General features: G+C 36.6%; 1 protein-coding gene and 1 pseudogene across 3 annotated transcripts in view; one reads left to right on the top strand and one right to left on the bottom strand.

Moving 5' to 3' along the window:
• Window positions 1–24,157, bottom strand: part of FBXL2 (F-box and leucine rich repeat protein 2) — a 164,304-nt gene that overhangs the window by 89,456 nt on the left and 50,691 nt on the right. The gene's annotated exons all lie outside the window — the stretch shown is intronic.
• LOC122909104 lies at window positions 9,375–10,033 on the top strand (annotated as a pseudogene).

Below are 24,157 nucleotides of genomic sequence, written 5' to 3'. Positions count from 1 at the left end.
CTGATACTCTGTCTGCAAGAAACTCATTTTCGAGCCAAAGACACCTCCAGATTTAAAGTGAAGTGGTGGAAAACACTTACCATGCTAATGGTCATCAAAAGAAAGTTGGGGTAGCAATCCTTGTATCAGATAAATTAGATTTTAAGCCAAAGACTATAATAAGACCCAAAGAAGGACAATTATATACTTAAAGGGTCTATCCAAGAAGAAGATCTAACAATTTTAAATATCTATGCCCCTAACATGAGATCACCCAATTATATAAACCAATTAATTACAAAATCAAAGAAACACATTGACAATAATACAATAATAGTAGGGGACTTTAATAACCCCCTCACTGAAATGGACAGATCATCCAAGCAAAAGATCAACAAGGAAATAAAGGCCTTAAATGACAAGCTGGACCAGATGGACATCACAAATATATTCAGAATATTCCATCAGAATACACATTCTTCTCTAGTGCACACGGAACATTCTCCAGAATAGATCACATTCTGGGTCACAAATCAAGTCTCACCCGGTACCAAAAAGATTGGGATCATTCCCTGCATATTTTCAGAACAGAATGCTTTGAAACTCGAACTCAACCACAAGAGGAAAGTTGGAAAGAACTCAAACACATGGAGGCTAAAGAGCATCCTACTAAAGAATGAAGGGGTCAACCAGACAATTAAAGAAGAATTTTAAAACTCACGGAAAAAAATAAAAATGAAAACACAACTGTTCAAAATCTTTGGGATACAACAAAGCTGGTCCTGAGAGGGATGTATACACCAATACAAGCCTTTCTCAAGAAACAAGAACAGCCTCAAAAATACAAATCCGGACCCTACACCAAAAGGAGCTGGAGAAAAAAACATCAAATAAAGCCTAAACCTAAACCCCACAGGAGAAAAGAAATAATAAAGATCACAGCACAAATAAATGAAATAGAAACCAAAAGAAGAGTAGAACAGAGAAACGAAACTAGGAGCTGGTTCTTTGAAAGAATAAGAGTGATAAACCCCTGGCCAGACTTATCAAAAAGAAAAGAGAAAGGACCCAAATTAATGAAATCATGAATGAAAGAGGAGCGATCACAACCAACACCAAAGAAATACAAACAATTTTAAGAACCTATTACAAGCAACTATATGCCAGCAAAGTAGACAATCTGGAAGAAATGGATGCATTCCTAGAGACATATAAACTACCACAACTGAACCAGGAAGAAACAGAAAACCTGAACAGACCCATAACCAGTAAGGAGATTGAAGCAGTCATCAAAAATCTCCCAAAAAACAAGAGCCGAGGGCCAGACAGCTACCCAGGGGAATTCTTCCAAACATTTAAAGAAGAATTAATACCTATTCTGAAACTGTTGCAAAAAATAGAAATGGAAGGAAAACTTCCAAACTCATTTTATGAGGCTAGTATTACCTTGATCCCAAAACCAGATAAAGACCCCATCAAAAAGGAGAATTACAGACCAATATCCCTGATGAACATGGATGCAAAAATGCTCACCAAAATACTAGCCACTAAGATCCAACAGTACATTGAAAGGATTATTCACCATGATGAAGTGGGATTTATTCCTCGGCTGCAAGGCTCGTTCAACATCCATATACCAATCAATCTGATACATTAAAGAAAGAGCAAGAACCATATGATACTTTCTATAGACCCTGAAAAAGCATTTGGCAAAGTACAGCATTCTTTCTTGATCAAAACTCTTCAAAATGTAGGGATAGAGGGTATATACCTCAATATCATCAAAGCCATTTATGAAAAACCCACAGTGAATATCATTCTCAATGGGGGAAAACTGAGAGTTTTTCCCCTAAGGTCAGCAACATGGCAGGGCTGTACACTATCACCACTACTATTCAACAAAGTACTAGCAGTCCTAGCCTCATTGCTTCTTGGCCTTTTGGCTAAGATCAAATATAGAAGGCCTAGCTTCAGCAATCAGACAACAAAAAGAAATAAAAGGCATCCAAGTCACCAAAGAAGAAGTCACTCTTTGCAGATATGATACTTTATGTGGAAAACCCAAAATACTCCACTCCAAAACTGCTAGAACTCATACAGTAATTAAGTAAAGTGTCATGATATAAAATCTACACGCAGAAATCAGTTGCATTTCTATACACCAACAACAAAACAGAACAAAGAGAAATTAAGGAGTCAATCCTATTTACAACTGGACTCAAAACCATAAGATACCTAGGAATATACCTAACCAAAGAGGCAAAGAATCTGGTCTCAGAAAACTATAAAGTATTTATGAAAGAAATGAAGGAAGACACAAAGAAATGGAAAAACATTCCACGCTCATGGATTGGAAGAACAAATATTGTGAAAATGTCTATGCTACCTAAAGCAATCTACACATTTAATGCAATCCCTATCAAAATACCATCATTTTTCCCCAAGGAAATGGAAAATATAATCTTAAAATTTATATGGAACCAAAAAAGACCCCGAATAGCCAGAAGAATGTTGAAAAAGAAAGCCAAAGTTGGAGGCATTGCAATTCCAGACTTCAAGCTCTATTACAAAGCTGTCATCATCAAGACAGTATGGTACTGGGACAAAAACAGACACATAGAAATAGACTCAAAATAGATGAAAGAACTCAGTGTGAGACAGGAATCCCTCAAAATCATTGAGAACACAGGCAGCAACTTCTTTGACCTCAGCCACGGCAATTTCTTCCTAGAAACATCACCAAGGGCAAGGGAAGCAAGGGCAAAAATGAACTATTGGGACTTCATCAAAATCAAAAGCTTCTGCACAACAAAGGAAACAGTCAACAAAACCAAAAGACAACCGACAGAATGGGAGAAGACATTCACAAATGACATATCAGATAAAGGGCTAGTATAAAAAAAATCTATAAAGAACTTATCAAACTCAACACCCAAAGAATAATCCAGTCAAGAAATGGTCTAAGACATAAACAGACATTTCTGCAAAGATGACATCTAATGGCCAACAGACACGTGAAGACGTGCTCCACATCACTCGGCATCAGGGAAATACAAAGCAAAGCTTCAATGAGATATCACCTCACACCAGTCAGAATGGCTAAATTTAACAAGTCAGTAATTGACAGATGTTGGCGAGGATATGAAGAAAGAGGAACCCTTCTCCAGTGTTGGTGCAACCAACAAGCTGGTGCAATACAAGCTGGTGCAACCACTCTGGAAAACAGCATTGAAAATAGAGCTACGCTACGACCCAGCAATCGCACTACTGGGTATTTACCGTAAAGATACGAATGTAGTGCTCCGAAGGGGCACATGCACCCGAACATTTATAGCAGCAACGTCCACAATAGCCAAACTATGGAAAGAAGCTAAATGTCCAGCAACCGATGAATGGATAAAGAAGAGGTGGTATATATACATGATGGAATATTATGCAGTCATCAAAAAAACCCAAAATCTTTCCATTTGTGACAACATGCATGGAACTAGAGGGTATTATGCTGAGCGAAATAAGTCAATGAGAGAAAGACAATTATCATATGATCTCTCTAATCTGAGGAATTCGAGAGGCAGGATGGGGGATCATGTGGGTAAGGGAGGGAAAAATGAAACAAGATGGCACTGGGGAGGGAGACAAACTGGAAGAGACTCTTAATATCAGGAAACAAACTGAGGGCTGCTGTGGGGGAGGGGCAATGGGGTGGCTGGGTGATGGACATTGCGGAGGTATGTGCTATGGTGAGTGCTGTGAACTGTGTAAGACTGATGATTTACAGACCTGAACCCCTGAAACAAATAATACATTACATGTTAATAAAAAATACATATATAATAAAGAAAAGACTACAAAGAGAAAACAACTCTACAACAGCAAAACTACCTTCATATGAATGTAGTCTCTTTTTGGTTTCAACTCCCCATATTTTCAAGGGAAGTTAAAACTAAGTTATTAAGATTTGAAACCATTACATTTTCTAAAAAAGAACAGATACTTTTATCATTAATTGAATAATCCAATTATTCAATTACTATCTTATGAATAAAGATTTCATCATAAATATTGAGCACTAAATAGTAATTAAAATAAAACACATCATAAAAAGATGTTAGTCAGTGACTAAAGTTACTTAAGAGACATTTTTTTAATTTTAATTTTTAAAAACTTTATTAAGTTCTTTAATTCCAGTATAGTTATCAGTGTTTTATTAGTTTTAGGTGTACAATATAGTGACTCAACAATTCTCTATATTACTCAGTGCTCACCATAGTAAGTGTAGTACTTAATCTCCATCACCTATCTACTGAATCCCCACCCTAAAAGACATATTAACAAAAACAGTGTAAAGATCAGTGACTTCATGCAAAATTCAAGATGCTTAAACAATGATGAATCTACTTCTGCCATAATGCTAGTGATCTTAAGGAATCTATCACTGAGTTTCTAGAAGAAAAACTTAACTTTTAATAGAAGTCAACTGAATGATAGAAAAAGTGAAAATTTCCAATGTTAGATCATTGCACTATGGAGCTGAAGAAGGGAGATTTGCAAAATCAACATAGGAAAGGAAATCCAGGTAGAATATATTATTATCACAAAGCTGTGATCACCAAGACAGCATGGTACTGGCATAAAAACAGACACATAGACCAGTGGAACAGAGTAGAGAGCCCAGATATGGACCCTCTACTCTACGGTCAATTAATCTTCGACAAAACAGGAAAAAATATACAGTGGAAAAAAGACAGTCTCTTCACTAAATGGTGCTGGGAAAACTGGACAGCTATATGTAGAAGAATGAAACTCGACCATTCTCTTACACCGTACACAAAGATAAACTCAAAATGGATAAAAGACCTCCACGTGAGACAGGAATCCATCAGAATCCTAGAGGAGAACATAGGCAGTAATCTCTTCGATACCAGCCACAGCAACTTCTTTCAAGATACGTCTCCAAAGGCAAAGGAAACAAGAGCGAAAATAAACTTTTGGGACTTCATCAAAGTCAAAAGCTTCTGCACAGCAAAGGAAACAGTCAAAAAAACAAAGAGGCAACCCACGGAATGGGAGAAGATATTTGCAAATGACAGTACAGACAAAAGGTTGATATCCAGGATCTATAATGAACTTCTCAAACTCAACACACATGAAACAGGCAAACACGTCAAAAAATGGGCAGAAGATATGAACAGACACTTCTCCAATCAAGACATACAAATGGCTATCAGACACATGAAAAAATGTTCATCATCATTAGCCCTCAGGGAGATTCAAATTAAAACCACATTGAGATATCACCTTACACCAGTTAGAACGGCCAAAATTAACAAAACAGGAAACAACATGTGTTGGAGAGGATGTGGAGAAAGGGGAACCCTCTTACACTGTTGGTGGGAATGCAGGTTGGTGCAGCCTCTTTGGAGAACAGTGTGGAGATTCCTCAAGAAATTAAAAATAGAGCTTCCCTATGACCCTGCAATTGCACTCCTGGGTATTTTACCCCAAAGACACAGATGTCGTGAAAAGAAGGGCCATCTGTACCCCAATGTTTATAGCAGCAATGGCCACGGTCGCCCAACTATGGAAAGAACCAAGATGCCCTTCAACGGATGAATGGATAAGGAAGATGTGGTCCATAAACACTATGGAGTATTATGCCTCCATCAGAAAGGATGAATACCCAACTTTTGTAGCAACATGGACGGGACTGGAAGAGATTATGCTGAGTGAAATAAGTCAAGCAGAGAGAGTCAATTATCATATGGTTTCACTTATTTGTGGAGCATAACAAATAGCATGGTGGACAAGGGGCGTTAGAGAGGAGAAGGGAATTGGGTAAATTGGAAGGGGAGGTGAACCATGAGAGACTATGGACTCTGAAAAACAATCTGAGGGGTCTGAAGTGGCGGGGGGGGTGGGAGGTTGGGGTACCAGGTGGTGGGTATTTTAGAGGGCATGGCTTGCATGGAGCACTGGGTGTGGTGAAAAAATAATGAATAATGTTTTTCTGAAAATAAATAAATTGGAAAAAAAGAATATATTATTAAGATTGAACTAAATTACAATACAGAACGAAAAAAGTAACTGAATTTTAATAAACATAATTTGAGAAATTAACAGTGAACTTAGCAAAGTGTGATTCAAAAGGTTGGAACACAAAAAATGGTTCTGAATAAGAAGTGGGAAACAAAATATTTATGAAGATTAGAGGTACCTAACCTTAAAAGACAGCCAAGGGGAGATGAAGTAACAAGGTGGTTAGTTAGGTACATCAACAAAAACTAATCAGGAAACAAATCAAGAAAAGAAAAAATGTAGTATACCTTCATACCTTTCAAACTTATCTCAAATTTTTTAATTAGGAATATTTTGATACATACAAAAGAATATATAATACTTTATAGTCCCTAATAAGAGTGTACAAATCACCACTGAAACTTAAAAACTAGATCATTACTAGTATCATGGTATCTACTTTGTGTTCCTCCCTTATTTCCTTTTTATACCTCTCAACCAGTAAGTATGCTCATGATTTCTGCTTTTTGTTCCCTTCAGGGTTTTACCACAATGTATACATTCTTAAAATGTGGCTTTTTAAAATTCTGAATCTTAAAAAAATAGTATATGCTGTATAGTCTTTTGAAACTAGCTTTTTTCCCCACTAGTATTATAATACTAAGACTTATCCATGCCATTTTTTGAGATTTATTACATTTCACCATGTTTATACTTCACATTACATATTATATCACATATTTATCATCTACATTAATAATATTCCATATTCCAGTGAATATCTGGTTGTTTTCAGTATTTTTGCTATTAAGAATAGTGCTGCTATGAACATTTTTTTAAAGATTTTTATTTATTTATTTGAGAGGGAGAGAGCATGGGCAGGGGAGGCAGAAGGAGGAAAGAGATGGACAAGCAGACTCCATGCTGAGCATCAAGACTGATGTAAGGCTCAATCTCATGACCCTGAGATCATGATCTGAGCCAAAGTCAAGAGCTGGACGCTCAACCAACTGAGCCACCTATACACTACTGAACATTTTTATACATGTCACCTGGTTTATATTTTTAAGAGCTTCTTTAGTGTATACTCAAAAGTTGCAATGCTTGGTCAATGCCAATGTTCATTTTTATAGGACAGTGACAACTTGTTTCCCAGATACACATCTATACTTCATTTCCTAGCCTCCCTTGAGTACAAGCAGGCACATAACTAATAGCTAGCCACAGGAAGGTGCCCAGCTGGAAGGAAGCCATGGTTGAAAACAATACAACTTCCTTCAAACAGGTCCTTAATAACTGCAGGGAGCAGGGCCTCCTCGATGCCTCCACACACCATTCCCAACTTTATTAGACGAATAGTAAGTAAACTTCTGTTGTGTTTTAGACATTAGATAATTATTGAATACATATGCCACATTAGTCTACTCTACACTAGTGTAGACAGAGACACCTTGAAGGGGGAGCTTCTAGAAAAAAAATCTAAAATATGTGACATCTGCCTAGTGGCTGACAGCAAAGGAAACAGAGCAGATAACTATGTGAAACTACTGCCTGTGATAATGTGGAGGGCAGACACAGTATGTAGATCTAATTTAGAGAAGAGGTTACAAAGTGCCAAAAGGTTAGTGACTAATGGCTTATCACTGCTGTGGTTAGCAAGGCATTACAAGAAAGAAAGTACTCAGGAAAAAACTAGTTGGCTTGCAAGCAGAAATAAAAGGGGAGAGAGCACAGAAACTGAAAGCCTTAGACTGCTGAAAAAGCCAATTATGTCTAAACATTACTTTCCAAAACTTAAAAGTATCTTGGGCTACAGGAGATTGCTTGAAATTCTACGTTATATACATTAAACCCTGAAGCAAAGACTAAATTAAAATTGCCCCGTTTCTTTCCAACTCTATTATTGTTGCAGATGTCTCTGGAGAGATACTACTGAGAAAGAGAGGCACAGAGGCAAAAAGTAAAATATAGGAGTCCTAAGGCTGCAGTCTAAGAAAAAACTGGGTGGGGTTACAGGCATGGAGCTAGAATCAAACAAATCAGATGAGCAGTGAGTTATTAAACTCTGTCAAAGAATTCATCCAAAATCTTAGTCTAAAATATACCACTTAGAAACTAATCCTCAGATCTCCAAAACTGCATAGGTAAGAAATGACTATGAAATAGGAAGAAACCTCAAGACAGGAATATTCCCTAACATCCACTTCAGGTTAGTTATGGAAGATAGTGGGCAAGGAAGAACCTTCCAAAGACTGCAGTTAAGGGTCACCAAAAACCAGTGGGAAAAGAGTTCTTCATGGAAGACAGAGTAGGACTTTCCCCTACTGCCAGCACAAGCTTGACTAGCAGAATCTCATCATTGCTATAGAACAGTAACTACTGTGTGTCTTACTGTGTGTCTTCCCCTTCCCAAATTTTGTTTATTGCAGTCACCTTGTCCCTGATCTTGAATAAGGAGAGGGGCAGTAGCTGGGGAAAGTTAACAAATTCATGAAGCACCATGTGGAGATATGACGGAGAAGAATGCATATCAGCCAGAGATCCTACACTTGGAGCTGGATGCAGTGAATGGATGGGATTTGGTTTATCTTTTGGGGATGAGGTGTGTTCTGTGTGGAAATAAAGGTCACCAATATGGTAATCTGGTCACCAGAAAGGCAGACTAGGACATAAGTGGCTAGGTGCTCATCAAATGTCATGTTTTTCTCTTTCCCTGGGCATGCATGCCTATTGTTTGCCCAGGAAGAACAGGGCTATATGGATTTTGGAGAGCAGCTAGCTGCCTCTTCCTCTTTTGCAGCAGTCAGGTGGGGCTATGTGGTTTAAATGTGGGAACATGATATGTGCCACTTGCACACAGAGATCTCCCAACAATCTTCAAAATATGCTCCAGAGACCCATGAAAATCATCTGAGACTCTTTCAGGAATTCCACAGGTCAAAACTATTCTTAATACAAAGATGTCATTGACCTTTTCTGTATTAACACTTCCACTAATGGTGCAAAGGAAATGGTGGGCAAACTGCTGGTTCCTGAGCACAAATAAAGGCAGTGGGAAACTGTACTTAGAGTCATTTTAGCCTTCAATGTCAGTACTTCAGTGTTTAAAACCCAAAATAACAATCATTAAAAACAAACAAACAAAACAAAACAGAAGTTTTACTTAAGAATATCCTGGACAAAGCAGAAACAAATGATTGATTTTATTGAATCTTAACTTTTGAGCACACATCTTTTTAATTTCTGTGTGACAAAATGGTAGGCACACATAAAAGGTTTCAACTGGTTTTTGGTCCCAATCACTGAGCCCCCTCACTGCACAGCACTCCATCCCACCACCACCACTGCCTTTTCCCACAGAGGAAAAGGAATCACATTGAATGTCTGCTATCAAGAACCTCCACTCTTTCCACCCCTCTGCTGATGCAAGTAAGGGTGATGATTTGCTTCCTGCAGGCACTAAGGATTATATCCATATAAGAATTCAGCAGAGAAAATGGTCTGAAAATGGGCATTACTACTGTTCAAGGGATCAAGAATAATTACAATAAAAAGAAGCTAGAGAAGGTGTTTAAGAAGAAACTTGCGGGGTACCTGTTTGGCTCGGTGGGTTAAAGCCTCTGCCTTCGGCTCTGGTCCTGATCCCAGGGTCCTGGGATTGAGTCCTGCATCGGGCTCTCTGCTCAGCAGGGAGCCTGCTTCCCCCCACCCCCTGCCTGTCTCTCTGCCCACCTGTGATCTCTGTCTGTCAAATAAATAAATAAAATCTTTTTTTTTTTTAAAGAAGAAGAAACTTGCCTGCAATGGTAATGTAAGTGAGCATTCAGAATATGGAGAAGTAACTCAGCTAAAGGGTCACCAGCACAAGAACATATGCCAGTTCCTCACAGGGACTGGGCTGGCTAAGGATAACCAGCTGAAGGTGCATGGGTTTTAAGTGCTTTTGGCTTACTGAAGCTTAAGTGAGGATTTTCTTGCAATGAGTAGAATTTTCCTTCTGTCCCTTGTCACAAGTTTAAAAACCTCACTGCTTGTATAATGAAACCATTTGGGGTCTGCCTTTAGCTTGGACTAGAGTAACTCATTCATGCAATAAACTGAAAAGAGCCAAAGGAAAGGTTTGAAATGGTTGTCTTAGGAAAAAGCCAATTGTTTGAGCTATGAGCTAAACTAGCCACTTTTTTTTTTAACTAGTTCACTTTTTTTAATGAAACATTTTAACATGAAGGAATAGCTGACATAAATTATGGTAATTCAGACTCAAGTACATAACAGACATTTTCTAAAAAATGAAATGAGACTGCCACTACAAGGAAAATTGTGCCAATGATAAAATTCAAGCTTTTGAATAAAAATTAGAATTTTAGAAAACTTATACTGGCTACCGTGAATTATCAATGTTTCTAATCTTTTTTAAAAATAAAGACTGTATTTACTTATTTATTTATTGAGAGAGAGAGAGAGTATGCATGCGAGTGAGCAGGGGTGGAGGGGTGGGGCAAAGGATGAAAATCTCAAGCAGACTCCATACTGAGTGTGGAACCAATGTGGGGCTCAACCTCATGACCCTGAGACCAGAACCTGAGTGAAAATCAAGAGTACGATGCTCAACTGATTAAGCCACATGGGCACCCCTGTTTGGTGTCCAAATCTTGATATTTTCCAAACAATAAATTCATGATGTTTCAAAATCCACTTTGAATGAGGAAAAGATCTATTCAAAGACAAATGGAATTTAATTTAGTAAAGTATAAAGGGTTGATTGCCGTGGTTTTAAAAATTTCATATTGCAACTAATCTTTAAGAAACTGTCACCTGTCAAGTTTAGATGACACATCAAAATATCCATAATGAGATGACTCAGCTGTTAAAGTATTCATCCCTATTCCAACTACATATACAAAGCTTTATGGTAGAAGCAAATGAAATAACAGATTTAAGATAATCAGGAAAAGAAGAATGTAAACACAGAAGTTTATATACAGCAAAACTGGATTTCAAGTATAAAGGGCCCAAGCTGGTATCAACATACAAGACCTTAGAGAATACTGTTCCCATGAACCCTGCCTGAAGAATGAATCTTCTGGAGAAAAAGCACCAGACAACAAAATGACTATAAATAAAGACTGGTGGTGAGCATTAAATAAGCCCAATGAGAGTTAAAAGAGAGAGAGAGTATAATATATGGTGGCTACGCACTTGATAATGTAGATTTAGTACAACCATTTAAAAGCAGGGGTGAGCCCGGTGCCTGGGTGGTTCAGTGGGTTAAAGCCTCTGCCTCTGGCTCAGGTCATGAGCTCAGGGTCCTGGGATTGAGCCCCACACCAGGCTCTCAGAGAGCCTGCTTTCCCCACTCTTTCTCTGCCTGCCTCTCTGCCTACCTGTGATCTCTGTCTGTCAAATAAATAAAATCTTAAAAAAATTTAAAAAATAAAAGCAGGGGTGAGGAGAAAGAGAAAACAAATGCAAATAAATGTCACTGTTTTCAGTAATTATACTGGTAAAAACTATACTGGTGTTATTCTGAGGCTATGGTGATTGTAATGTGGATAAAGCAAATAAGCATTAAGACTTAGGATATTAAGATATCTTGATCTATATTAGGATATCCTAATTGTATAATCCCCTGTGTCATAACCAGGACTATTAGTGTGGGGAAAAGGAGATGCAGACTTCACACTGATGAAGTAATAACAGAGTCCTGAATTTGCAGCAGATATATCAGTATGAAATCATGAGTTTCTCATCTCTATATATATGTTCAATATACTGAAAAGACCTAGAAATACCTCTAGCAAACAGACTGTAGTCCTGATATACCCTTTCCCACAAAAAGAAACCAACACTTCTTGAAAAATGGCTGATTCCAGGTCTGGGGCAGAGAATATATGAAATGAGCCTCATACATCTGTATTATGTGTCAGGAAGGAAACTATCAAAACGACTAGGGTCATGTAAAAGGGCTCAGGAGTCAAAGACAAGACCATGTGAATTTCAATAAAAGTAGTAACAGCAATGAACTGAAAATTATTAAACAGGTTTAAATTCATAAATTTATAATACAAAAAGTCTAAGTCTCCTTCAGAAAATGATAAAAAACCAACTAATTTTTAAGTAATTTCGAACTTACAGAAAAGTTGCAAAAATAGGACAAGGAATTCTTGTGCACTTTTCATCCAGATTTCCCAAGTGCTAACAATATATTGTACTTACATTACCATATATATGGGAACATATATAATCACATTACTATATATTAACATATATTTATATATTATATATTATATATATATGTATGTATGTATATATATTACTTTAATTAAACAGGGAGGCTATTAGCCTGAGGTGGCTCTAAGGCTGTGGTGCCTACCTAAGCAACCAAAAATCTGAGCCATTAAATACCCCAAAGTTACAAAATCAGAACACTAAGGACAACCAATCATAAAGAGCAAAGAAGCTTTAAGACACAGCCAATCAGATAACTTCCTTTTTTTGTCTTCCCACCTTCTATGTAGGTGACTTTCCCCTGGCTCTGACTGGTAGAGCACTCCCAACCACTCCCGCTTTGGCACTGCCCCATTCAAAGTGATTCTTCCTCAAATAAACTCTAATAATTTTTAATATACCTCAGCCTATCTTTTAACAAACATCATATACACACATATATGTCACGTCTCTGAAATGTTTGAGAGCAAGCTGCAGAATGATGTTCATTTACCTCTAAATACTCAAGTATCTCCTTTTTCAAAGACACAGTTTTTGAAATTATCAAATTAAAAGAGGACAATTATCAAAAAAAGAGGACAGCTGTACAGTACTATTATTTAATCTAGAGCTCTTATTAAACATGTGCCAACTGGGCCATTAGTGGTCTTTAAAACAAAAGAAAAACATTTTTTCCTGGTCTAGGACCACATATTGCAGTTGTTTTGTCTCTTTAGTCTCTTTGATTCTAGGACACTCAGTCTTTATCTTTCTTGACTTTAGTATTTTTGAAGCATACAGGATCTCCTCCTGTGTGTATCTGCTGCTTCCTCATGATTAGATTCAGGTTATTAATTTCTGTCAGGAATGCCACAGAAATAATATTGTGGTCTTCTTGTTCATCACATCAGGAGGCACATGGTGTCCATTTGTCCCATTACTGGTAATGTTAACTGTGGTCATTTGATTAAGATGATGTCTGCCAGACTGCCTCATTATAAAGTTACTATTTTTCTCTTTGTAATTAATATAGATTGCTATGGAAGATTATTTGAAACTATGCAAATGTTTTTCCCCCAAATGTCATATCTTCATATATCTCTTTCAAAAACTGGCAAATAAACAGAAAGAATCAGGCACTTATCCTGACTTTTTTTTTTAATGTAAACTGTAACACTTCATAATCAAATACGAATGAAGAGAAATAGCTCTTTATACAAGTAATCTAACTAATAAATGAAAAAAAAATCAGAATATCATTTTGCAGCCCCAATAAGTTAATGATCTAAATAGTAAACATCAATAGATGCTAGCAATCCCTACAAGGAAAAAAACCAGACATTTTGTGACTCCTGAAGGAAGAACACCACATAAAATCTTACCAAAGGGACAGAACCTGAGTCTGATCAAGCGTCTGGATCCAGCTATCAATTTCCAAGAAATATAGATGATAAAGGAAAAATGCTGAAATTGTACCATGAGGATGCAATTAACAACACCCAGACTGTGGGAACTTCAGCAAGTCAAATAACCCAAGTTTTTTAACAGCATATGTATGGAACAGAAAGAGATGAACAGGGGCCCTACTAATTATCAGAGACCCAAAAAGATCTATAAATCTTCAGTGGCCAAAAGAGAATGTAAGTCTAAGGATACACATTTGGGTGATAAATCTAAAAAATGAAATACAGAAATAAAAAATGAAAAAATGAAATAATCACAATAAAAGTCAAGATAGTGGTTACTTCTGGAGAAGGGAGAAACAGCTATGATTTGGTTTAGGTATGATATGGAGATTCCTGAAAAAATTAAAAACAGAACCACTATATGATCTAGCAATTCCAATTCTGGGCATATAACCAAAGACAATGAAAACAGGATGCTGAAGAAATATATACACTCCCATGTTTACTGCAGCATTATTCACAAAAGCCAAGATACGGAAACAACCTGAATGTCCATCAACAGATGGATAAAGAAGATGTAGTGTGTGTGTGTGTGTGTGTGTGTGCGCGCGCGCGCGCGTGCGAGTATTAGTTACCCATGGGAAAGAAGGAAATCCTGCCATTTGCAACAATATGGATGGACCCTAAGGGCATTATGCTGAGATAAGTCAGATAGAGAAAGACAAATATCATATGACATCACTCACTGAACTCATAAAACTAAAGAGTAAAATAATTACCAGGGGCTAAGAGGTGGGGGAATGGAAGGGATGTTTTTTAAGGGTACAAATCTGTAGCTAGTAGATAAACAAATCCTAGAGATCCATAGTGATTACAGATAACAATATTCTAGTGTAAAACCAAAATGGCTAAGAGACCATATCTTAATTATTCCCACCACAAAAAAGAACTGATAATTACATGATGTGATAGAAGTGTTAGCTAAAGCTATAATGACAATCATACTGTAATATATAAGCTACCAAATCAAACATGCTATATATCTTAAACATACACAATGTTATGTGTCAAATATATTTCAATAAGAAAATTCATTATATTTGGAAAGCTATGATTTTGTCAAGAGCTGTAAAATGTCCTCTTTCTTTGACCAGTAATTCTACTACAGGACGTTGTTATGAATTCATATAATTCAACAAAAGAAGAAAAAATTTTAAGTGGTTATTAACCACTTTTATGTGCTGACAGGGGAGGGTAATCACAAAAATGTTAGGTAGCAGAAAGCTCAGAGGAAAATGATTATGTTCCATGCACTTCCAACTAAATGCAAATAAATACACACATGGGCCAAGAGTAGAAGGAAACTAAACTGTGCGAGAATCTCCAAAAACAGTATAATTTTTTCAAGTGCTATTTCCACTGGTTGGAATATTCTCACACACACACATATATATACTCATATGCCCACATAATACACATACACAGGCACATGTTCACATATACATTCATATACACACACAAATATGCCCACCCAATACATATATAGATACACATAAATACACATGTACACATATGCTAACATGTACAACTATGGGCTGAATTGGGTACTCCCAAAATTCAAATACTAAAGTCTTAAACCCAAGTACCTCAGAGTATGACTGCATATGGAGACAAGACATTTAAACACGTAATTAAAGTAAAATGAAGTCATTAGAGCAGGTTCTAATCCAATATGACTTATCTCTTCATAATAAGAGATTAAAATACAGACTACTACAGACAGAAAACCATGTGAGGACATAGGGAAAACATGGCCACCTACGAAGCCAAGGACAGGGGGTCTTTGAAGAAACCAACCATGCTGACACCTTGGTCTCACACTCACACTTCAAGCCTCCACAATTGTGAGAAAAGAAATTTCTGTTTTTAAGCCAAAATAATAACAACAACAACTATAATAATAAAGCCAAAATCTGGTTCTTTAAAAAGTGCTAACAAAATAGGTAAACTTTTAGTAAAATTGATCAAAAATGGGGTAAGCACTTAAACGTAAATGACTGTTCAAATAAAAAAAAATACATGACAGCAGATACTGTAGAGTTAAAAAAAACAAAAATAGAACTATCAAAACTGGCTAAAAAAAAAAAAAGAAACAACAAGTGTTGGCAAGCATGTGGAGAAAACGAGCCCTCATAGACTGTTGCTGGGAATCCAAACTGGTGCAACCACTGTGGAAAACAGTATGGCAGTTCCTTAAAAAATTAAAAATAGAATTGCCATATGATCCAGTAATTCCACTACTGGGTATTTACCAAAAGAAAACAAAAACACTAAATTGAAAAGGTATATGCACTTCTCTGTTTATTGCAGCATTATTTACAAGAGCCAAGATATGTAAGCAACTTAAGTGTCCACTGATAGATGAATGGATAAAGAAGACATGGTATATATATAAAATGGAATATTATTCGGCCATAAAAAGAATGAAATCTTGCTATTTATAATAATATGGATGGACTAAGATGGCATAATACTAAGTGAAATAAGAGAAAGACAAATACTATATGATTTCATTCATATGTGGAATTTAAGAAACAAAAACACAAAGAAAAAAAGAGATGAACAAAAAACCAGACTCTTAAATTCAGAGAACTGGTGGTTGCCAGAAAGGAGGTGGGTGGGGTAATAGGTAAAATAAATAGAATGAAGAGTATACTTGATGAACACTGAGAAATGTATAGAATTCTTGTATTACACTGTATACCTGAAACTAATATAACACTGTATGTTAATATTTGAATAATAAATAAGATACAGTGGGACAGAATATCCTTTCAAAAAAAACCCTATCAAGACAACAAATTTTTAAACTCAGAAAAAACAGACAAATGCCTAGAAAAATGAAACTACCAAAGTGACCCAAGAAAAAAAATGAAAGCTTAAAAAATCCTACTTATATCAAGTTAGAGAAAAATTTTCCCACAGAGAAAATTCTAGGCTCAATTTTAGAATTTTAGTTTTATCAGTCTTTCATTTTTTTTTAATTTTTTATTGACATATAATGTATTACTAGGCCCAAGGGTACAGGTCTGTGAATCATCAGGTTTACACACTTCACTCACCATAGCACATACCTTCCCTGATGTCCATAACCCAACCTCCCTCTTCCTACCCCTCCCCACCGGCAACGCTCAGTTTGTTTTGTGAGATCAAGAGTCTCTTATGGTTTGTCGCCCTCCCCATCCCATCTTGTTTAATTTTTTCCTTCCCTAACCCCCAAACCCTCCACGTTGCCTCTCAACTTCCTCATATCAGGGAGAGCAGATGATAATTATCTTTCTCTGATTGACTTGTTTCACTCATATAATACCCTCTAGTTCCATCCCTGTTGTCACAAATGGCAATATTTCATTTCTTTTGATGGTATTCCATTGTATATATATACATAGACAGACCACCTTTTCTTTATCCATTCATCTGTTGATGGATATCTAGGCTCTTTCCATAGTTTAGCTGCTGTGGACATTGCTGCTATAAACATTCAGGCACACGTGCCCCTTCGGATCACTACATTTGTATTTTTAGTGTAAATACCCGGTAGTGCAATTGCTGGGTTGGAGGGTAGCTCTATTTTCAACTCTTTGAGGAACCTCCATGCTGTTTTCTAGAGTGGCTGCACTAGCTTGCATTCCCACCAACACTGGAGAAGGGTTCCCCTTTCTTCATATCCTTGCCAGCATCTGTCAATTCCTGACTTGTTAATTTTAACCATTCTGACTGGCATGAGGTGGTATCTCATTGTGGTTCTGATTTCTATTTCCCTGATGGCGAGTGATGTGGAGCACTTTTTCATGTGTCTGTTGGCCATCTGGATGTCTTCTTTGCAGAAATGTCTGTTCATGTCCTCTGCCCATTTCCTGATTGGATTATTTGTTCTTTGGGTGTTGAGTTTGATAAGTTCTTGATAGATTTTTTGGATACTAGCCCTTAATCTGTTATGTCGTTTGCAAATATCTTCTCCCATTCTGTCGGTTGTCTTTTGGTTTTGTTGACTGTTTCCTTTGCTGTGCAAAAGCTTTTGATCTTGATGAAGTCCCAATAGTTTATTTTTGCCCTTGCTTCCCTTGCCTTTGGTAATGTTTCTAGGAAGAAATTGCCGTGGCTGAGGTCAAAGAGGTTGCTGCCTTTGTTCTCAAGGATTTTGATGGATTCCTTTCTCACACTGAGGTCCTTCATCCATTTTGAGTCTATTTTCGTGTGCGGTGTAAGGAAATGGTCCAGTTTCATTTTTCTGCATGCAGCTGTCCAATTTTCCCAATGCCATTTGTTGAAGAGACTGTCTTTTATCCATTGGACATTCTTTTCTGCTTTAATGAAGATTAGCTGACCATAGAGTTGAGGGTCTATTTCTGGGCTTTCTATTGTGTTCCACTGATTTATGTGCCTGTTTTTGTGCCAGTACCATACTGTCTTGATGATAACAGCTTTGTAATAGAACTAGAAGTCTGGAATTGTGATGCCTCCAGCTTTGGCTTTCTTTTTCAACATTCCTCTGGCTATTCGAGGTCTTTTCTGGTTTTATCAGCCTTTCAAAGGACAGTTAAACCAAAACACTTGGACTATTTCAGAGAGCAGGAAAATCCTGAATGCCCCATAACTCAATTCTATAGGCTTGCATTAACTCCAGAATCAGATAAAAACAATGAGAAATAAATTTAAAGGTCCTAGTCACCCAAAAATACAGATGTCTTCTGTGTGTATTGGCACATAGAAAATTAACCAATGAAACAGAAAAAAGACTAAGTAACTATATAATTTTTAGAGAATAGAGTATATGATAGAGGTAATAATGGCATTCTTTTGAGGAAAAAAAGGACCAGTTAACAAACGAACCTGAAAAACTAATAATCCACATGGAAAAGAAAATAAATATGGATTCTATCTTATAAATAAAGACTAACACCAGAGTGATTAGAAACTGAAATATCGGGGCGCCTGGGTGGCTCAGTGGGTTGGGCCACTCCCTTCGGCTCAGGTCATGATCTCAGGGTCCTGGGATCGAGTCCCGCATCGGGCTCTCTGCTCAGCGGGGAGCCTGCTTCCTCCTCTCTCTCTCTGCCTGCCTCTCTGCCTGCCTGTAATCTCTGTCGAATAAATAAATAAAATCTTAAAAAAAAAAGACGGAAATATCAAAAACAAAACTTTTAAACTTTCAGAAGTTTAAATGTGAATATATCTGTTTTCAAGGTAAGAAAGATGTTCTTTATCAAAACACAAAAAACACTCACCATAAAAGACTGATATATTTGACTTTATAAAAGGTGTCTGGCTCATCAAAATATGCTTTAAAGATTGGGGAAGAAAATAAGTTACACACTGGGAGAAAGATCCAGTCAGAAAATACTAATCTCAGTACAAAGACTATGCTAAAAATATAAGGAATTCAATAGAATTCAAATTCTATTACAAAGCTATAGTAAATAGAACAGTATGGAATCAGCATAATAACAGACAGATAGATGATCAATGGAACAGACAAGACAGCCCAAATATAAACCCATGACTATATGATCAATTAATTCACAACAAAGTACCTAAGAATATACAACGGAGAAAGAACAGTCTCTTCAAAAAGTAGTGCTGGAAAAACTGGACAGTCACATTCAAAGAATAAAATTGGACCACTATCTTATATCATAAACAAAAACTAATTGAAAATGGATTAAAAACTTGAATGAGACTTGAAACCATAAAACTCTTAGAAGAAAACATGGGCAGGATGCTTCCTGACATTGGTCTTGGTGATGATTTTTTGGATTTGACACCAAGAGCAAAAAAAATAAGCAAAAAAGGCAACAAAAGCAAAAATAAATAAGGACTACATCAAACTAAAAAGCTTCTGCATAGCAAAGAAAACCATTAACACAATGAAAAGGCAACCCACCAAATGGTAGAAGATATTTTCAAATTATATATCTGAAAAAAGTTAATATACAAAATGCATAAAGAACTTATCTAACTCAATAGCAAGAAACCCACCCCCAAACAACCCAATAAAAAAATGGGCTGAGGACCTAAACAGACATTTTTCCCAAGAAGACATACAGATGGCCAACATGTACAGTGGTGCTCACATCACTAATCATCATGGAAATGCAAATAATAAGCACAATGAAATATCAGCTCAAACCTGTCATAATGGTTAGTATTAAAAAGACAAGAAATGTTAAGTGTTGGTGAGGATGCGGAGAAAATGGAACCCTTATACAGTGCTGGTGGAAATGTAAATTGGTACAGCCACTGTGGAAAACAGAAAACAGTATGGAGGTTCTTCAAAAAATTAAAAATAGAACTACCATAAGGTCCAGCAATTCCACTTCTGGGTGTTTATCTAAGAAAATGAAAATGACTTAAAATAGTAAGATTGTATATGGATATGGAAGCAAACCTAAGCTGCTTATAAATGAATGGATAAAGAAAATGTGGGGGGGTGTATACATATATATATATACATATAATGCAGTATTATTCAGCCATAAAAAAGGGAAATCTTGGCATTTGCAACACGTATGGACTTAGAGGGCATTATGGTAAATGAAATAACTCACACAGAGAAAGACAAATACTGTATGATCTCACTTATACATGAAATGCAAAACAAAGACTGAGCTCATAGATACAGAGAATAGATACGTGGTTGTCAGAAGTGGGGGGGCAAAGGAGTGGTCAAAAGGTACAAATTCCAGTCACAACAGAAATAAATCATGGGGATGTAACATATAGCATGGTGACTATAGTTAATAATGCTGCACTACATATTTGAAAGTTGCTAAGCAAGTAGATATTAAGTTCTCACCACAAGAAAAAAGTTTTGTAACTATATATAGTGATGGATATTAACTAGACCTACTGTGATGTTCATTTCATAATATATACAAATACTGAACCATTATACCATACACCTGAAACTAATGTATCAAATACATATATAAATTATTTTAAAAGCTAGATTTACTGTGTTATGATACATAAAATCCAGGTCAAACACCAGAAGTTACAAAATGTTTAAAGGATCTATAAGCATACTCAAGAGGGAGAAATATAGCCTCGAACTTGGGGAAAGCCTTAGGCTGAACTAAGTGAGAAAGACTAAGCAAAAAACATTTTCAAGAAGTAGAATAAGCACAGGAGAGAGCAAATTGGAGAATGACAATTTCAGGGACTGGAGCTAATTTAGAACTGCCAGAATTTACACAGAAGTTGGAAAAGAGAGATGGGACAGAGATGGAATTAATAAGTATGCATTTCTAGGAGAATAATTTAGGTTCTAATAATTTAAGTGGACTTAACACTAAAGGTAACAGGAAAGGTTTGAGGCAGGGGAGTGGCAGATAAAGATAAGATAAAGAAATAGCAAAATAGAAAATCATAATAATCACACTGAATAAAATATGAGTTTTAATCATTAAAACCCCAAACTGCCCTCTTGTAAAGACTATTAAACTGGGACAGCATTTGGCAAATTGGATGGAGAAAAAAATTCAGAAGATACAGTATAAAGAACAAGAGGGTGGGGCATCTGTGTGGCTCAGTGGGTTGGGGCCTCTGCCTTCAGCTCAGGTCATGATCCCAGGGTCCTGGGATCGAGCCCCGCGTAGGGCTCTCTGCTCAGCGGGGAGCCTGCTTCCTCCTCTCTCTCTCTGCCTGCCTCTCTGCCTACTTGTGATCTCTGTCTGTCAAATAAATAAATAAAATCTTTAAAAAAAAAAAAAAAGAACAAGAGGGAAGGAAACCCCAATGGCAAATCAATAAGAAATAACCTAATAGGCAAAACATGTATTTCACAGAAAAGGAAATACATGCAATGATAGATGCTCAACACTACTAGAATTTAGGGAAATTCAAGTAAAGAATACAATGAAATGCTATTCTACTCTTAAGACATGGAGCAACACTAAATGTTAGAGTGACTCAACAGAGGCTCTTATTCATTGTATAAAGGTAAATTGATGACTACTTTGGAAAAACAATATTACTAAAATAAAATTGATTATTTGTACAGCCTATGACCCCCAGCGATTTCACTCCTAGAGAAACTTCTGTATATTTGTACCAAGAGACAACTACGAGGATATTCACAGCAGCGCTGCATTTATTAACAAAACAATGGAAACACAAGTATTTCTCAAAGAACAATCAATAACGGGTACCTGTGTGGCTCAGTTGGTTAAGCATCTGCCTTCAGCTCAGGTCATGATCTCAGGGTCCTGGGGTCAAGCCCCAGATCAGGCTCCCCACTGTTGAGCAGGGAGCCTGCTTCTCTGTCTCTCCCTGCCCCTACCCTCAACTTGTGCTCTCTTGCATGTTCTCTCTCAAATACATAAAAAATCTTTAAAAAAAAAAGATCATATTATGCCTCCATCAGAAAGGATGAATACCCAACTTTTGTAGCAACATGGATGGGACTGGAAGAGATTATGCTGAGTGAAATAAGTCAAGCAGAGAGAGTCAATTATCATATGGTTCCACTTATTTGTGGAGCATAACAAATAGCATGGAGGACAAGGGGAGTTAGAGAGGAGAAGGGAGTTGAGGGAAATTGGAAGGGGAGGTGAACCACGAGAGACTATGGACTCTGAAAAACAATTTGAGGGTTTTGAAGGGGCGGGGGTGGGAGGTTGGGGGAACCAGGTGGTGGGTATTGGAGAGGGCACAGATTGCATGGGACACTGGGTGTGGTGCAAAAATAATGAATACTGTTATGCTGAAAATAAATTTAAAAATTAAAAAAAAAGATCAATAAATTAATCTTGGCACAGTCATACAATAGAATATTATACAGCATTAAAATGAATAATAGCCAAGCAAAGCAACATGGGCCACTTTTAGAAACATAATTTTGAGTGAAAACCATGTCTCAGAAGATATACTTTTTTTTTTTACAAAGTTGATAAAGAAGCAAAAGTAAACACTGCAACCATTTAGTCAAATATACTTAAGATTTAAAAAAAAAGTTAAAGGAGTCATAAATACAAAGTTCTGAAAATATTAACTTGATGGTGGGGAAGGGAAAAGGCAATGCATGGATCATGAGGAAATGTATGATTAACCAAGAATTATGAGTAATCCAATTCTGTAATTCAATTTACTAAAAAGATTTAAAAAGGCTGTATTAATCATCCCTATATACATACCTTAGTATATACATCCCTGTATATGTGTCTTTGTAAATGTATCTATTAGTAAATTCTAAGAAATGTAATTTGTGAATATGTACATTTAGCATTTTAAAGATTTCCCCCAGTGGCCCCACAGAATAGCTATAGCATTTTATACTCCCAGCTCTAAAGTATCTTAGAGTGTCTGTCTTCTCTTTACCAAAACCCAGTATTATCAACCTTTTGGGCTTTGCCAATCAGATAAGTAATATCTCATTATTTTGATTTCTATTTAAATATGGGCCTTATTGAGTGCCATACAAATTGACCATTTGTATTTCTTCCTTTGTTCATACCTTCTTCAAGCTCTAGTCATCAAGAATAATCCACCTTATTACCTAATAATCTTTAAGAGGATTTTATTTGTGCATTGAAGAATGTAGCCACTGCTTATAATGTGCATTCTAACTGGTGAAATACCCATCACTGGGCTACCACTGTGCTCTATGTTTCTGTGGTATAGGATATATATATCTGGATGTATTTTACTATTCACAGGGTCAAACTTACCAATATTCTACTGTAACTTCTGAATTTGGAGTTTTTAAATTAATAGGTCTCTAACATAACTTTCTCGGGATGAAGCTCTGGAAAACAATGTACTAGATCTATCATTCCTATCTGTTGAGCTTTACTGGTGTTTGATGCCACCTCAATGTAGTTAAAAAAAAAAATATATATATATATATATATATAGGCATCAACAGACTTTTAATATATAACAATACCCTCAACCTAGACAAAGGAAAATTTGCTTATGCCAGGATTTGGACTTAGATGCCAACCCTAAAACAGTACGTAAAAGTATACAGAAGTAATGAAAAGGAAGGGCCTTTAAGCTTCTGCATCTGATTTCAACATACACTAATTCAGCCATGTATCGCATCATGCAAAGTAAAAAGCAATAAAAATGAACACACAAACGAAAAAATTCTTTAACAAAAAGGAAAAACCTGCTCAGTTGCTTAAACTTAAATTTGCAGTATATATCCCCAAAAGAGCATCTTACCTGTTAAGCTGCCTTGGAATATATATAAGGCATCACAGACAGCAGGAGGTGGATACACCAGTCCTTGAAAAAAACCCATGGAATGCTGAAACCAATCAGCAGGCAAGAACACCCACTCAATGCTGCCTGAAACAGGAATGAGCCCTTCACTGCACTGCTCCCCAAGTTCCCACAATTACACACAAGCACTGGGTTGTAACTTAATGATTGTAACAATAACCACAATTATTTTCACCCATGGAATTGGTTTATGATTTTAAGAAAAGGAAAATTTGAAAATTTTTGCACTGGTTATCTTATAATTTTCCCCAGGAAACTAGCAA

This window comes from Neovison vison, chromosome 6 (assembly GCF_020171115.1).
Source record: "Neovison vison isolate M4711 chromosome 6, ASM_NN_V1, whole genome shotgun sequence".
NCBI classification, from domain to species: Eukaryota; Metazoa; Chordata; class Mammalia; order Carnivora; family Mustelidae; genus Neogale; species Neogale vison.
The sequence above is the reverse complement of the archived record's forward strand: the minus strand, read 5'-3'. Positions and strand labels throughout refer to the sequence as shown.